Raw genomic sequence first — 14,393 nt, 5'->3', positions numbered from 1 at the left:
TTTAAGAGGGAAGCCCCTTTTTAGAGGCCCAGATGGTTGCTGGCTGCAGTTCAGGTAGGTGTCTCCGGCATGTGTGGGGCTTATGTATTTTGGGTCCTGGTTATTGGAAGGGGTTTCCTTAGGCCCATAGCGTCCCCCCCCACCCCTATGGAGCAGCTTCTGGAGGAAGGCTGAACCCCCATCGCCCAGTCCTCCAGCCAGAGCCCAAGGGGGCTTTGGAGTGGCCTGAGGGTGGGGTGGGGGCCACGGCTCAGCCTTCCAGGCCCCCCAGGGCGGGGCAGCTCCGCCTCACCTCCTGCTGCAGGGTCTTGTCTGTTCTCCAGCCTGCAACCAGCAGAAACTAGATTTCGTGGCTCCGTGGACGCCTCCACGCCTCCAAAAGAACACCCCATGGTACACTTGAGCCCCAGGGTGGCCTTCAGAGCCTGGGGTCCAAGGCTGGGGGTGGGGGCGGGTGACAGCAGGAGGAAACCCCAGCCACTGCCTCTGGCACCCTCCTCATCCCGGTTCGGGGAGGGCTGGGGGAGGCGGGTAGAGGCCGAGAGCCTCGGGTCAGGGGCACCTGGCTGGCTGCTCAGAGGCTCCATGCTGCAAGGGGTACGGTCAGGGGACGCCCTCTCCAGAGTGAGCTCTGGCACCTGCCTTGCCCTCCTAGGGTGAGCTCCGGCCTGGAGCTTCTGTTGCTGGGCCTGGGCGCCCATACTCTCTGGGTGGCCTGAGACAGCCTTCCTGGGGTGACCTGGGACACCGGCTTTCTTGGGGTGACCTGGGACGCTGGCGCAACATGTCCTGAGAGGCTAGGCTAGGTCTGCACAGAGACCCAGAGGAGGGGTGGGGGACAGGAGCATTTCTGGAAACAGCTCCGGGGTCTCTCCCACCTCTCCCCACAGACCAGTGGATGCCAACTCCTCACTTCACATGGCTGCCACTCCACCCCCCCTTGGCCGGGGCCACCAGAGACCCATGGAACGCAGGTACACCTGGCTTCAAGCGGTCCCTCGGTGGGACTTTGGGGGCTGGGGAACTGGAGTGCTCACAGCCACCCGGATCCCCTGCTGGCATCCTCGGGAGCACAATTCCCCCAATAAGGAACCAGACGCTGGTCCAGGACACTGCGGCTCCACCTCCAGAGCCAGGCCACAGGCCCAAATGTCAAAGTCAAAGTCCCCTCAGCCTGTGTTAACTCAGGGTACCAGGGGCCCGGCCAGGTGGAGCCCTCCCGTGTTGCCCAGGGACGGCCGGGAGGGTGGACCAAAGTCCGCGTGGTAGGGGCAGAGCCAGGGAGCCTGAGGCCTGCTGCTGGGGCCTCTCAGGGCAGGGGCTAGCAGGCCCCCACACCGCACCCCTCCTGTGTTTGAGGAAGTCTCCGTCCGAACAGTGCAAATGGGGGACATGTGTTTGTACCGCAGGATGGTGTCCCCCGTTCTCTGCCAACCTCAGGAGTTGCATGGAGATCCCGGAACAGGGGCAGGTGGACCAGCAGGGGTCTCCTGGAAGAACCGCACGGAAAGGCTGACCTGCAGAAGAGGGGGGACACGGTGTCTGAGATTTGGAACCCCTGGGCGGAGGGTTGGAGTACAGGTGGTTCTGGGCTCCGTGGGGGGCGGAGTGGGCGATGGTTCTGTCCCCAGGAGGCTCTAAACCCCCAGGGCCTGTGGGCTCCAGCCTGGCCACTTGCCATAAACCTGGCCAGGAGGTGGGGACATCATCTGGCCCCTTCTGGTTTCTCTGGGCAGGAGTTGGGGGAAAAGAGGCAGGAGAGGGAGCGGGGAGAGGGTCTCTGGTCTGCCCCAGGGCAGGTGGGGGCGGCGGAGGGCACGTGGGGTGGGCAGGAAGGAGCTGGTTACTCACCTCTCCCTTCTCCTGCGTCCAGCAGGGCCTTTGGAGGGCTTGGAACTGGTTGGAGCAGAAGTAATTGGCTCTAGCCTGAGTATTTGTCATGAACAGGCTCTGTGTGGGCGGGGAGCTTCCTGGTCCTGAGAGTGTGGGAAATCTGCCCTACGGGCCACACGACGAGCGGAACCCGGAACGCTAGAGTCCCCGACATGCTCTCCCTTCCCCAGAGGAGCCACCCCCACTCACTTAGCCGCTCAACACATGCTCCGCACTCCCCCGGGGCCCACTGCTAGCCCCCAGCTGCCTCTCCCAGAGACAGGCCGACAATTCTGCAGGGGCGAGGCTGATCCAGGTCCACAGGAGGAATCAGGGGCAGGGTTAGGAGGTGACACCTCCCAGGAGTCTTAAGGATAAGCGAAGATTGGCCAGGTGGAGGAAGGTATTTTGAAGAATACCTTCAAATGGGGGTGGGGGAGGCCAGATCTCAGAGGGTCTCACCGGCCACGCTGAGGCCCGGGGGAGCCCCAGAGGGCTGGGAGGGGGAGGCCCAGGGGGAGATGTGCCCTGGGTAGGGACCCTCTGGCTCAGTGTGCTGGAGGGTGAGACCCATGTGAGTCTCCCAGAGCTGGCAGGACCCCGGGGCCTGCCCGGGCATCTGAACTGGGGATGGGCTGCGGAACAGGCAGCCTCACTGACGCCGACCGGCTTTTGTTGAGCGCCACTGCGTGCTGGGCTCTGTGCCAGGTGCTGGGGATACTCAGCCCACAGATACGACTGCCCTGGTGTGGCTTGCATTGTAGCGAGCCTGAGAGTGCACGTGTGTTCATGCGTGTGTGCACGCTGGTGCCTGTACGTGTGTGTGTGTGTGTAGGTGCATATACAGGTATGCAGCTATGTGCAAGTATGTGCATATACGTGTGTGCAGGCGTGTGCATATATGTGTTTGTATGTGCATATACGCGTGTGTAGGTGTGTGCAAGTACGTGCATAGACGTGTGTGCAGGTGTGTGCAAGTACATGCATAGACGCGCGTGCAAGTGTGCACATACGTGTGCGCAGGTGTGTGCAAGTACATGCATATACGTGTGCGAAGGTGTGTGCAAGTACGTGCATATACATGTGTGCAGGTGTGTGCATATACGTGTGCACAGGTGTGTGCAAGCATGTGCATATACATGTGTATGCATGTGCATGTGTGGGTGTGTGCATGTATGTGTGAGGGGACAGATAATACCCGGTATGTGGGATAGGTAAATTATACGGTGATTGTGAGCGTGTGGGCTGTGCTCTGCATGCAATGGAACCCCTGCAGAGTTCTGGGCTTTCCTTATGTTCTTCCGGAAGGAGCCTCTGGCTGATGGGACCGACGGGCCTGGGCCCGCACAGGGAGACTTCTGCAGTCCCAGGAGGGTGAGGTGGCAGCGGAGGTGGGGGGTGGGGTTCCGCACACCCTGGGAGGGAAGAGTTGGACAGTGTGTCCTGATGGCCGGGGCATGGCCGGGAGAGCACCTGCAGTGTGGGCTGCCCTCGGCGGGGAGGTGGGAGCTTCTGGAGGGAGAACATGCTGGAGCTCAGTGCTCAGGTGGGTGGAGACGTGGGTCAGCACACAGGTGTAGGAGGGTGCGGTTTGGGGCTGTGGTCTGAGCTGGAGGTTTGAAGTAGGGCACTGTCCTCAGCGAGATGAGCCCCTTTGTGGGTTGACGAGGGGTCGACAGTGCTTGTTACTTTTATTATTCCCCGAGGCCCACCTCAAATGTTACCTCTTCAGGGATGCCCACAGGGTTTTGGCCAGGCCCCGGGCAGGACCAGGCCCCAGACAGGGTGGGATCTCTGCACGCTGAGGTGCAGTTTCAGGCCTCGGCCAGCAGGGGCGCCCGGACGCCTGCCGCCGCAGCTGTGCTCCGGCATCCGGCGGCCCCTCCCAGCGTGGGGGGGGAGGTCGGACTTCCGCTCCCGCTCGGTACCTGGTCCACAAGGGGCACCCCAGCCCGCTGCGGGCGTCCGGGGCCCGGCCTCAGCTCGCCAGCTCCTTCCCAGAGGCCGTCTGGTTTAGGGTCTTTAGAGGGCAGAGTCCCTTAGGACGTGTGACATGAGAGGCTGGGAGGGCAGGTGCCAAGGAATCTTCCAGAGCTGGAGTCTGTGAATAGGCTCCTGGGGTTGGGGTCTGGGCGGGGTCTGGAGCTTGTCCAAGGCTGGTTCTCTGGAGCTGAGTGTCAGGTCAATTCTGACTCACTCTGTGGGTGGGTTTGTGGGATTGAAGTCTTTAGGTTACAGTATGGCCCCATCCCCCAGGGGAGGCTCTGCTGGCTAGCGGGGGCTTCTCCACCGGCCTCTAGTGATCCAAGGGCCCCAGAGTCAGGCGGAAGGAGGGCAGAGGCCTGGGGTCCTGGGACAGACGAGCACTCGCCGTGCACGCACCGAGCTCTGCTCTTCTCCTGGCTGCATGCTGGGACACAGGGTCCCTCATGGTGAGTGTGGGTCACTCACTCCAGGGGCTCAAGCCAGCTAGTGGCCATGACCAAGAAGGATGAAGGCCTCGTTGGGAAAGCATGCGAGCAGGCTGCTGTAGGCGTCCATGGCGGGAGGCCTGCAGACTGGAGACCGGGAACCCTTCAGTGCAGTGCCGTCTGGGATGGTCATGGGCCTTTCCTCCCACCATGGTCTGGGCGACCAGAGCAGAGGAGGAACAGGGGACCCCGTCTTGGGAAACTCAGACTTGGCATGAGGCGCCAGTTGCCCCTGCTGGCTTGGGACTGAGGCATTTCTGGGACATGGGGCTTTCCAGGTAAAAATGGGGACAGTTCCAGACAAACCGGGATGGCTGTCACTCTCCCTTTATGTGTCCCTGGAGGCCAGACAGACTCATGCTGGACCTTGACCTGGAGGAAGGGAGGGAAGATGCTGGGGGGGGGGGCAACAGCGTGGGGATGGGAACCACAACGTCATGGGGGCCCCCCTCCAACCCCCTCGAGGGACACCTCGCCCTGACTTCCGTACTCGGGAAGGAACAACAGCTTCAAAGGAGGGGTGTCCATCCAGGGATGCCGGAGGGGAAGTGGCCAGCAGCTGGTGGTCTGGCCTGGCAAGGGCCTCCGAGGAGGAGTGGGAGGGCGGATGGGCTGCCAGGACTCAGGAAGAGACGGGTCTTTGAACTTCCCAGGAGAGCAGAGCTCAGGAAGAGCAGCCCCACACCTGTTCCCCAGGCTGCGGTGAGGAAACCAAGGCAGGAGAAGTGACAACACGTTTTGGTCTCCCAACAGGCACATGCCTGCGGGGCCTGGAGGTTTGCAAATGCCTCTTAGGTACCCGAACCTCCCCCAAGCACCGCCTCCTTCTGTCCCGGCCCATGGTCCCCCAGCTGGAAGGGGTGACACCATGTCTGACCATCCAGTCCCACACCCAGTGTCTTCTAGAACCTCTGTCCATTGGAAACCCGATAGAGAATCCATCCAGAAAGGAGCAGGAAGGACTTCCAGAAAGCCAGAGGTCATAAGCCCATGCACTCCTTCCTACTCTGGAGACCCGCTTGGCCACCTGGCCACCTCCCCCTGCCTGGATGGCACTTGTAAGGTGCCTGGCTGTCTGGTGTCTCCTGGGGACACAGCTACAGCGACATCTCGAGAATCAAGAAGCAGCCTCCCCTCTGCTCTCTGGGCGCCCTGGAAGCTGGCTGGGTGAGACTCTAGGGGATCTGGTGCCTCCCGCCCCAAGGCCCCTGGCCCCCTGCTCTGCACAGGGACGGTTGGCTCTTGCACACATTTCGGGGAAGCTGGAGAAGAGGGAGTGATAGCCGCAGTGCCTCACCCTGCCCCTTGCCCCCACGGTGCTCGACACGAGTCCTAGCCCTTAAAATCCTCCCTGGGGCCTGTTCCAGAAGGCAGTTGGCCCCTCTGCAGGCCAGCAGCCCCAGACCTGCCCTGGTTTATTCACCTGTTTTGGACTCCACCCACCAGCCTGGAAGCCCCTGGAGGGGAGGGCCCCCCTGAGGTCCCAGGGAAACACTCCTAGCCTAGATCCTGATTGGACATTGGAGGAGGAGGGCCCGCTCAAGGTCACGCTGCCAACAGGGGCCTGCCAGGCTACCATAGCTAACGTCCAACCCAAGGCAGTCACTTGCTCCACTATTTTCCATAAATCAGCATCCAGAGCGGCCGGGGAAGGGGGCTCCGCAGGGGGTCCAGCAGCCCGTGGGCCGGCAGGGTCTGTGCTCAGGGTGGAGCCCAGGGGTTATGGCCGGGGCTCCAGGGTCAGATCCTCTGGGCTGGCATCTCTGTGACTTCCCAGGTCTCGCTTGACGAGGGGCTCGTCCTCTCAAGACTGTTTCCCCACCTGTGAAATGGACAAGACCCGCCCCTGCCGTTTAGGAGCGTGAATGAGATAATGGACATGTAAGGTGCACGGCGCGGGGCTCCCCGGCCCGGCACAGAGAGGGTGCCCACAAGCGTCCAGTCCGGGGCTGGCTGAGGGCACTGCTGAGCGCTGGGCCTGAATGTTCGATGGACGCAGGCCCGTCAGAGTCATGGCCACCTCCATCCCATGGCCCCCCTGGACTCTGGAAGGGGTGCTAGCGCTGTCCAGGCTGCAGAGTGTATAAATACCATCACACCCTGCCCGGCAAGTTATTAGGGAATGCACGTGACTGGGGGGGGGTCTGAGTCCCCCCACCAGCCCACGTGCCTGCGCTCAGAGCAAATGTCCAGTTTATGATACAGCGGCAGCTGGAGGGGCCGCTGGTCAGGGCTGTGCATGCCCAGCCCTCCGGGTCAGCAGAGAGACAGTGATGACAGGGAGCGTGCTGGCCACTGTGCCCGGATGTGCGGACATGGCCCCGGAGCCTCCTCAGGAGCCTGGCAGGGGAGAAGGCGGAGGGACAGAGAGGTTAAGCGACTTGCCCGTGGCCACACAGCCAGTAAGAGGGCATTGCTCTGCCTGATTCCGAAGCCCCAAGCTTTGTGCCTCCGCTAGGCAGTGCCCGCTACCTTGCCCCCTGCCCCAACCCCCTTGCCACATGAATGCTGTCGGTACGGAGTGGCCAGCAGTGGAAAAGTCAAGGGGCTGCCAGGAGGAATCTGGGCCCACCAACACCCTGGGGGTAGCTGTGGGCTATGGCCATACCCCCTGTCCCCCCAGCAAAGGCCTCCTGCCTGCTCCCCTCCTACCGGCACCCCAGCCCCTCCTGGTACCACCCTCCCCGATGCCTCCTGCCCTCTCCTTCTTCATGCCCCATAACCCAGGGGTCCAGCGCTCTCAGACCTCGTCCTTCCGGGCCCTCAGCCCTGCCCTGGCCTGGGGCACCATCATTTCCTGCCCAACTGACTTCCATGATTCCTCACCCCTGCTTCCGACCTCTGCTCATGGCACCTGCATCCACCATTAAATCTCAGGACCCTGGACCCCAAGCCGGAAGCCTCCAAGGCTCCTCGATGCCTTTAAGATGTCACCAGCTCCTGGGCTGGGGTCCCAGGCCCCACACGCCTGGCCCTCGAGGCCCTCCCCGGCAATCCGGTTCATTCTGGGCTCACACGGTACCAGCTGTGACCGGTTTGGCCACCTCTCTACCTGGGATCCCAGCCCCTCCCAGAATTACCCTCCTCATCCCAAACCTAGGTGGGCTCTGATGGGGGCTCCTGCTGTACCCCACTTCCCGCCATCCTAGCACAGAGCACCTGGGTAGCGGTGGAGGCTGTGGGAGGCTTGGAGGCAGACCCAGGCCTTCCCTGCTGGCCCACGGGGCTCCCTTCAGCTGCAGGTGGATCTTTGGGGAGCAGCTGACAGAACCTGTGGGGCACAGACTTCTCTCCGGGCGTGCTTTCCTGTCTGCTGCTAACCCTAACCCTAACCCTAACCCTAACGGCGGGGCCCGGGCTCCCTGCCCAGAGATGGAGTTATGGTTCCTGGGTCAGTGGGCCCAGTTGTGTGAAGCTGCGGGAGCGGGTTGTTCTTGACCGAAGGCACCGGTGAGAGTGTCCGCAGGTGGCCGTCCAGGCTCCAAGGCAGGGGCCCAAGGAACCGGGGGAGGCCCAGGCCGGACTCAGGGCTCTCAACTGCCCGACTGCCCGGGGCTGCGACCAGCAGCAGTAATGCGGGGAGAGGAGTCAGATGGGGGGAGGGGCAGGGCAGGAGGAGGAGGTGGAGGGGGCTGAGGAGCCGCAGGGGGAGGGGACGGGAGGGGCCAGGCCTTACTTTGGGTCTTTAGCCTGGTTGACACTCCCCTTCCTCTCCCTGCTCCTTGGCCCCCTGGCCCCCTGCCCCCCCCCGACCCACTGGAGACAGGAGAAATCATGTGTTATTTCCCAGAGTGGTGTGGGTGGTAGCCCCCCCAAATACCTATGGGTGATGGGGATTTTTTTTGAGAAGGAGGCTTTCCCCCTGCACAGCCCTAACCAGCCACATTGGGCAGCCCGCCCCCCCCCCAATTTAGACTTGAGGAGACTTGAGGTCCCAGAGAGCAAGGCCCTTGCCCAAGTTCCCCACCAGGTGAGGGTCGAATGGGGTGGGCTGAAGGCGGCTCTGGGGTCCACCTGGGCTCCCTTTCCCCGTCCCCAGCCTGCGGGCAGGTGGGCGGGCTCCTGGCTGCAGTGTCACCCGTGGACACCAGGGGGCAGCAGGCGCCCAGCTTTCCGCCTCAGGGCCTGCGGCCGGCTGCCTCAGGGCTCAGGGGCTGACACCTCTGACGCCTCAGCAGACCCCCAAACCATGCCTAGGCCATCGAGGGAGGCGGGGGACAGGCGTCCCTTCTGCTGAGTCCCTACTCTGTGTGGCCTGCAGGGCACTGGGGAGGACTGGCCAGGGCTCGGCCACTTCTACCGTCTGACCTCTGTCTCCACCAACCACTGCTCACCTTTGAAACCCAGCTGGGGGGGAGGGGGCGGGGGAGGTGTGGTGAATGAATGTGGGGGGAGGCTCTCCTTCCCTGGCCGTGGCCGCCCGACTCGCTCTGGGGCCCGCACACGCCGTGTTGTGCTCGCTGCCCCTGATGCCCAGGGAGACCTCACCCCGGGGCCCGGTGGGCGTGTGGGCTCCTGCCTCTTGCCCTGCCCTGGGGCAGGATAGGGGTGCGGGGGGGGCCTCCGCGTCTCCTCCCTGGCTTTCAGGCTCTTCTCGGAACACCATGTGGGTGTGTTGGAAGCAGGGTGAGAGCTGGTGTCCCCAGCATACCCTGGGGATGGGAGCACGTCCCCAGCATGTCCCCAGCAGGACAGGGGAGGAAGGAAGTCGGGGGGCACCCGCTCACCCAGATTCATTCTTCCTGGTCTTTCCTTGGCAGAGTGAGCCCCTGAGCCCTGGGGACCTGCCTGGTCTCTGTCTTGTGGGTGCAGGGGAGGAGGGAGGCCTGGTGGGGCTCCGAGCTGGCCACAGGGTGTCCTAAGCCCTGCCTGCATGCCTGTCCCCCTACCCTGGGAACCCTCCCCAGCCCTGGAGGGTCTGTCTGGAGCCTAGGATAACCCATGGTCAAGGGTGTCCTGGGACGGTCAGTGCCGAAACCGGAACGGTCCTGGACAAGCGGGGAGGAGGTGGTCCTTCTGCTTGAGACTCGGAGGGGAAGGGGCCCCTGGCCCGTTGTGGGGACGGGGCAGCAGAGCCCTCATGTCCAGGGCTGTTCCCTGCTCCCTCCACACCTCCCCCAGGGCCTGCCCAGCCCCTCCTGCTAAGTCCTGGGGAGTGAGGACCCCCGGCCCGGCCCAGACGGGAGCACAAGGCAGCCCCTGTAATCCGAGCTTTGGATTCCCGTTGTGCGGCATGTGGACGCGTCACCGGAGGGAGGCCGGCACCTGCGGAGGACGTGCCTGGCAGCCGCCCCGAGAACAGCCCGTCCTGGGGGGGCTGGGGGCGGGGCGAGCCGAGCGCGGGAAGTCGGTGCGGGGAGGAAGGTTCTCGCTGCGCCGGCGCTGGGCCCTGGGCCAAGTGTGCTAGGAAACCACCCCCCCCACCAGCCCCGGCTCAGAGCTGGGCCGGCTGCCTGTCGCTGGAGGCTGGCTAGTTAATCGGTAACTCTCCACACTCCTCGGGGCCTCCGGGCCTCATCTTATGGGGGAGAAGGTGAGGCTCCGAGGGGCAGCAGCCTCCCCAGGGGTCTGGCCAGGCCTGTCCAGGCCCACTGTGGGGTGCTGCGGCTGGGGGTGGGGTGGGGGGTGGGGCAAGGGCTGGCCCAGCCCGGGGCTGTGGGGGAGGGGGTGGGGAATGGATGGGGCCCGCGGGCCTTTGGCCTGGTGGGGTACACAATGGACAGGCCAAGATCTACACAGGAGAGGGCAGACTGGGCTGGGCAAGAGCTTGGTCATCTCCCTGATGGGAGGCGCCTGAGGGGTCCGCCCTCCCGGGACTGGGCCACAGGCCCCCACAGACGGCCAGCCCTGGCTCCAGGTTTGGGGAAGGGCAGGGGAGGTTAACCCTGGCACTCTCGCTTTCTTTCCTCTCCTGCCTTTGTGCTCACCCTCCCCTCATGGAAGTCCAGGGAGGGGCTCAGGGCCGGAGAAAGGCACCGATCTGCTGCCCCTGAGCGCTGAGCGCTTGCTCGACGTCTCTGAGCCTCTGGTTTCTCCCTTGCAAAACAGGCATCAAAATGCCTCCCTGTACGGGTTCTTGGAAGGATTAAGTGAGGCAAGGAGCTGCGCCCGGGTGCAGGGCGGGCTCAAGGTGTCTGGTGCTGTCAGCCTGGGGAATGTGCCTCGGCGCCTGCAGAGCAGTCCGGGAGGCCTGCAGACAGACGCCCCTCGCAGGGTCCCTGGGGGCACACCGGGGGCGGGCCCCAGGACACAGGCTGCCCTCCTGGGCTTCCAGAAGCAGCTCCACACGGCTCCCCAGAAGGAGGGGGCTTTGGGACACCCAGAGTGGAAGTCAGCCACCAGGCGGCAGCACGTGGCCGAGGACGGCGCCTCCCGGCCCGCCCAGCTCTGCCACTCGCTTGGGCAAGAGTGTCTCCCCATCGAGCCTCAGTTTCCTGGACTGCAAAAGGGGCCCACTCCCTTGGCACTGGGGGGCACTGCCAGGGGAAACAGCCCCGCCACGCCCTGGGTTAGGGGGTTAGCTGCCTTAAGCCCTGGAGCAGGACCAAGTTCTTCAATCTGCCCAGGCCTGTCTCCTCATCCAGAAAACGACACCCCAAACAGGCCCATGCCATGCAGGGGAGTCGGGGGTGGGCAGCGCTGGCGGCTGGGACAGACAAGCCCCCCCGCCCCCCGCGTGTTAGTGGCAGTCGACCCTTATTTCTCACTCCCATCTCGGTCAGGTGGGTGTGCAGAGGGAGCTCGTGGCTCTGCTCCCTGGGGTCATTCGGGGCTTCAGCCACCCAGGGGCTCTGCTGTCCCCAGGAGTACCTCCCTGGATGCCCCCGCCCCACCCCCGTCTGGCTGGCAGAGCAGGGACAGGAGGGGGCGGGTTAGCTTGGTTGGTGTGGATGGGCCCCGGGCGGGAGGGGGTGGGTGCCTTTCTGCTCTCCTGTCTGTGGCCAGCACTGGACGTGTGGCCCCCCAGCTGCCGAGGGGCTGGGAATGTGGTCTTTGTTCTGTTCGGTCAGAGGAAGAGGAAATGGTTTGGGGAACACAGTGCTTTTGCTTGGTCGCTCCTCCGCTGGACTGGGTGGTGAGTTCAGAGAGAGGTATGCTGGAGAAGCCAGCAGGGGGCCGGGCGCCTGCCGGGCTCCCCCACTCCTGAGTGGGCAGGATTTGGGGTGCTGGGGCATCCCGGGCGCCTCTCCTTGCTGCTCCCCGGGGCCAGTACCCCCTCTCTGGTTCTGCTGTCTGCCGCAACAGAGTACAAACACTGTTCCTTTTGTTTCTTTTTCTCCTTGGAATATATTTTTAATTACAAAAGTAGAGCTTGGTTATTGTACTCAGACAGAGGTTTGCACACTTGGCGGGGGGGCCCTTGGGGTGGAGGCCTGGGCCTTCTCTCAGACTCCCAGCCCCCAGCCCCTCAGCTGTGCGCCCCCAGGTCCGTCCCCGGCTTGGGGGAAGGGACCCAGCCACACTGTTGGGACCGGCAGGTCAGTGAGCTGATGGGTACCATCCTTGACCGGATTCAGGGTCACATACTCAGAGAAGGTCACCTCCCTGCCCTAACAAGCCCAGGAGGGGAGGTGTCCTCGCGGCCCTTGGAGAAAGAGAAGCAGAAAGCCCTGAGGGAAAGCAAAGAGAAAGCCAGGCAGCGGGAGGAGGGTGAGTCAAACCTTGCTCCCTCCCCCACTACGCGTGGCCCTGGTGGCTTCCCCAGGCTCCCGCTATCAGCTCCGTCCCCCTCCCTTCCCTGCACAACAGGTGAGGCCCAGAAAGGGGATGCAGGAAAGCTCTCCTGGGCAGCGCTTGGCCCCAGCGAAGAGGGGCCGCTATTGCCACACTGTGTGACACGAGGTGTGGGGGCCTGCCATTCCCAGTCCTTGGAGGCAGGACTCAATGTCACAATCCGTTAGGCTTATCACTGGGAGGGGGCCTGGGACCCACCTGTCTGAGCTCAACTGGCCCCCATGGTGGTGGCAGGGTGGGCACCAAAGGCAGTGGGAATGGCCCTCTAAGCCCAGCCCCTGACCTGGACAGTGCTGGGGGAGGGCAGGGTCACGCAGGGGCCTGGTGCAGGCTCGGCTCCTGCTCATTTATGAAGCACCTACTGGGTCCTCTGCCCTTAGGGAGCCGAGGGCAGACAGGTGTTCATAGCACCAGGCAGTCCCTGCTAGGGAGGAGAGCTCGGACTCCCCTGGGTGCCTGGAGCAGGCGCTGGGAGTGGGGTGGCTTCCTTCCTTAAGGAAGGGAGCCGGCCTGGAGGCTGAATCTGGCCTGGGGGTGGGCTACTTCCCCAGCCTGCCCTCCTGGATAGCTGGAGCCAGGGCATCCGGACCTCTCGGGAAATCCTGGGGGCCACCTGGTTCCACATTCTGTGGTCACTACCGGCTGTGGCCCTGGGGAAGCTGGTGTGACCTTGGCACCAGGGCTGGGCCAGGCCTGCCTCCTTCTAGCCCCAGGCCAGGTGACGTCAGCCTGCTGTGAGGAGACCACAGAGCTTGGGGGATCTTTCTCAGTTCCTCTTTACGTTCCTGAAGATAGAAAATTGTAACATCTCAATGCTTGTGGGGAATGTGGAATGCAGTGCACAGAACAGAATAAAAACCAATCATGAACCATCGCTTGGTCCTCCTACCAAGACCCCAGCACCCTGCCCTGTCCCCTCCGTTCCCTGCGCCAATGCCCACTCCTGTTTGTCTCATCGCCTCACTTCAACCCTCGCCTCCCCTGGACCCAGGATACCTCCTCCAGGACAAATTTGCACACTATCACACTGTCCCATCCCTGGGGAGTCCTGGAACCCACCCTGACCCTGTGGGGAGGCAGTCTGGCTGGGGTCGGGTCAGCCTTATTTTTCTCGCTGGGCTCATGGGCTCCCCCGGGCCAGGGGCTGACAGCTCAGGGCTCTGCTGGACCCTCCACCAGGTGCCTGACCCTGCCCACTCCCCCAGCCCAGGGCTGCTTTTAGCTTGGGGTGGGGTGGGGGTGGGGTGGCTGGAGGCAGTTCCTAGGCTCCCCGCCCCACAACAGGCTGGGCCAAAGGGAAAGCTGCAGAAAGGAATGGTCTCCCATGGCCTGGCCCTGCTGGGATGAGAGCCTCCAGGGAGGACCTGGGGCTGTGGCAAGGCCCGGCGTGTGGGGGAGAAGGGGTCTGGGTCCTGGCAGGTCCTTCCCTTTCCCCTGACAGCTGGAGTAGGGCCCTCTGGCTCGCGTGCCCCATCATTCTCAGGGTGTGTTTTCTCCCAACAACCAACAATATTTATTGGGCAGGATGAGGGGGATGCTAGCCTTCCAGGACGGTGGGACAGGTTAGCTAGAGCGGAGCTGCCCACCGCTCACCCCCACCTCCCACCTGGGGGTTCCCTGTGTGATGGGGGATAAAGCTGGCCCAGAGGATCAGTATACCCAGTCAAGACCCTAGGCTAGGCCGGGCCAGGCCCACCCCACTGGACAAGCCTCTAGTGACCTATCCAATACCCCATCCAGGGATAACAGCCTCCAGCCAGTCTGGGCACTCAGACCTCTGGCATTGTGTGGCCGAAGCCTGAGAGGTGCCGGGCACCTGGTCCACGACGTGGTGGGCATAGCCCCGGACGGGCTCCGCCTGTTTCCCATCCACTGAGCAGGGCTGGGCAGGCTCCCAGATCTGGCTCAGGACTCCAGGGGCTGAGGGCCGGCTCTCCAAGGTGTCTGAGACTTCGCCCTGTGGTGGGGGGGCGGGAAGAGTGGTTCGAGGGCCTTAGGGCCAGCAGGTGTGTTAGGGCTCCAGGTGCGCGTAACCCCGCCAGGGACTTAAGCCCCGGGCGCCGCAGGCCGCGCGGGGGCAGCCGAAGACCCCATCTCGCTCCAGCTAGGGACGAGATGCCCGCGGCTGGTTCAAGCCCCTTCAGCTGGCGCTGGAGGCCCAATGGTGAGCACCGGCGGCGGGGCTGGCGCCCCCGGGGGGCGAGTCGGAACTGCCCGGACGCCGGGCCCCGCCGCGCCGATGAGGGCGCGCCGGCCGAGGGGGCGCCCGCGCCACCGCCGCCGCCGCCTCGCAGCCCCCGCCAGCAGACAAAGGAG

Source organism: Eumetopias jubatus, unplaced genomic scaffold (assembly GCF_037043125.1).
Source record: "Eumetopias jubatus isolate StellerSeaLion01/CBP00866 unplaced genomic scaffold, mEumJub1_p1.0 scaffold_13, whole genome shotgun sequence".
In the NCBI taxonomy this organism is placed as follows: Eukaryota; Metazoa; Chordata; class Mammalia; order Carnivora; family Otariidae; genus Eumetopias; species Eumetopias jubatus.
The sequence above is the reverse complement of the archived record's forward strand: the minus strand, read 5'-3'. Positions refer to the sequence as shown.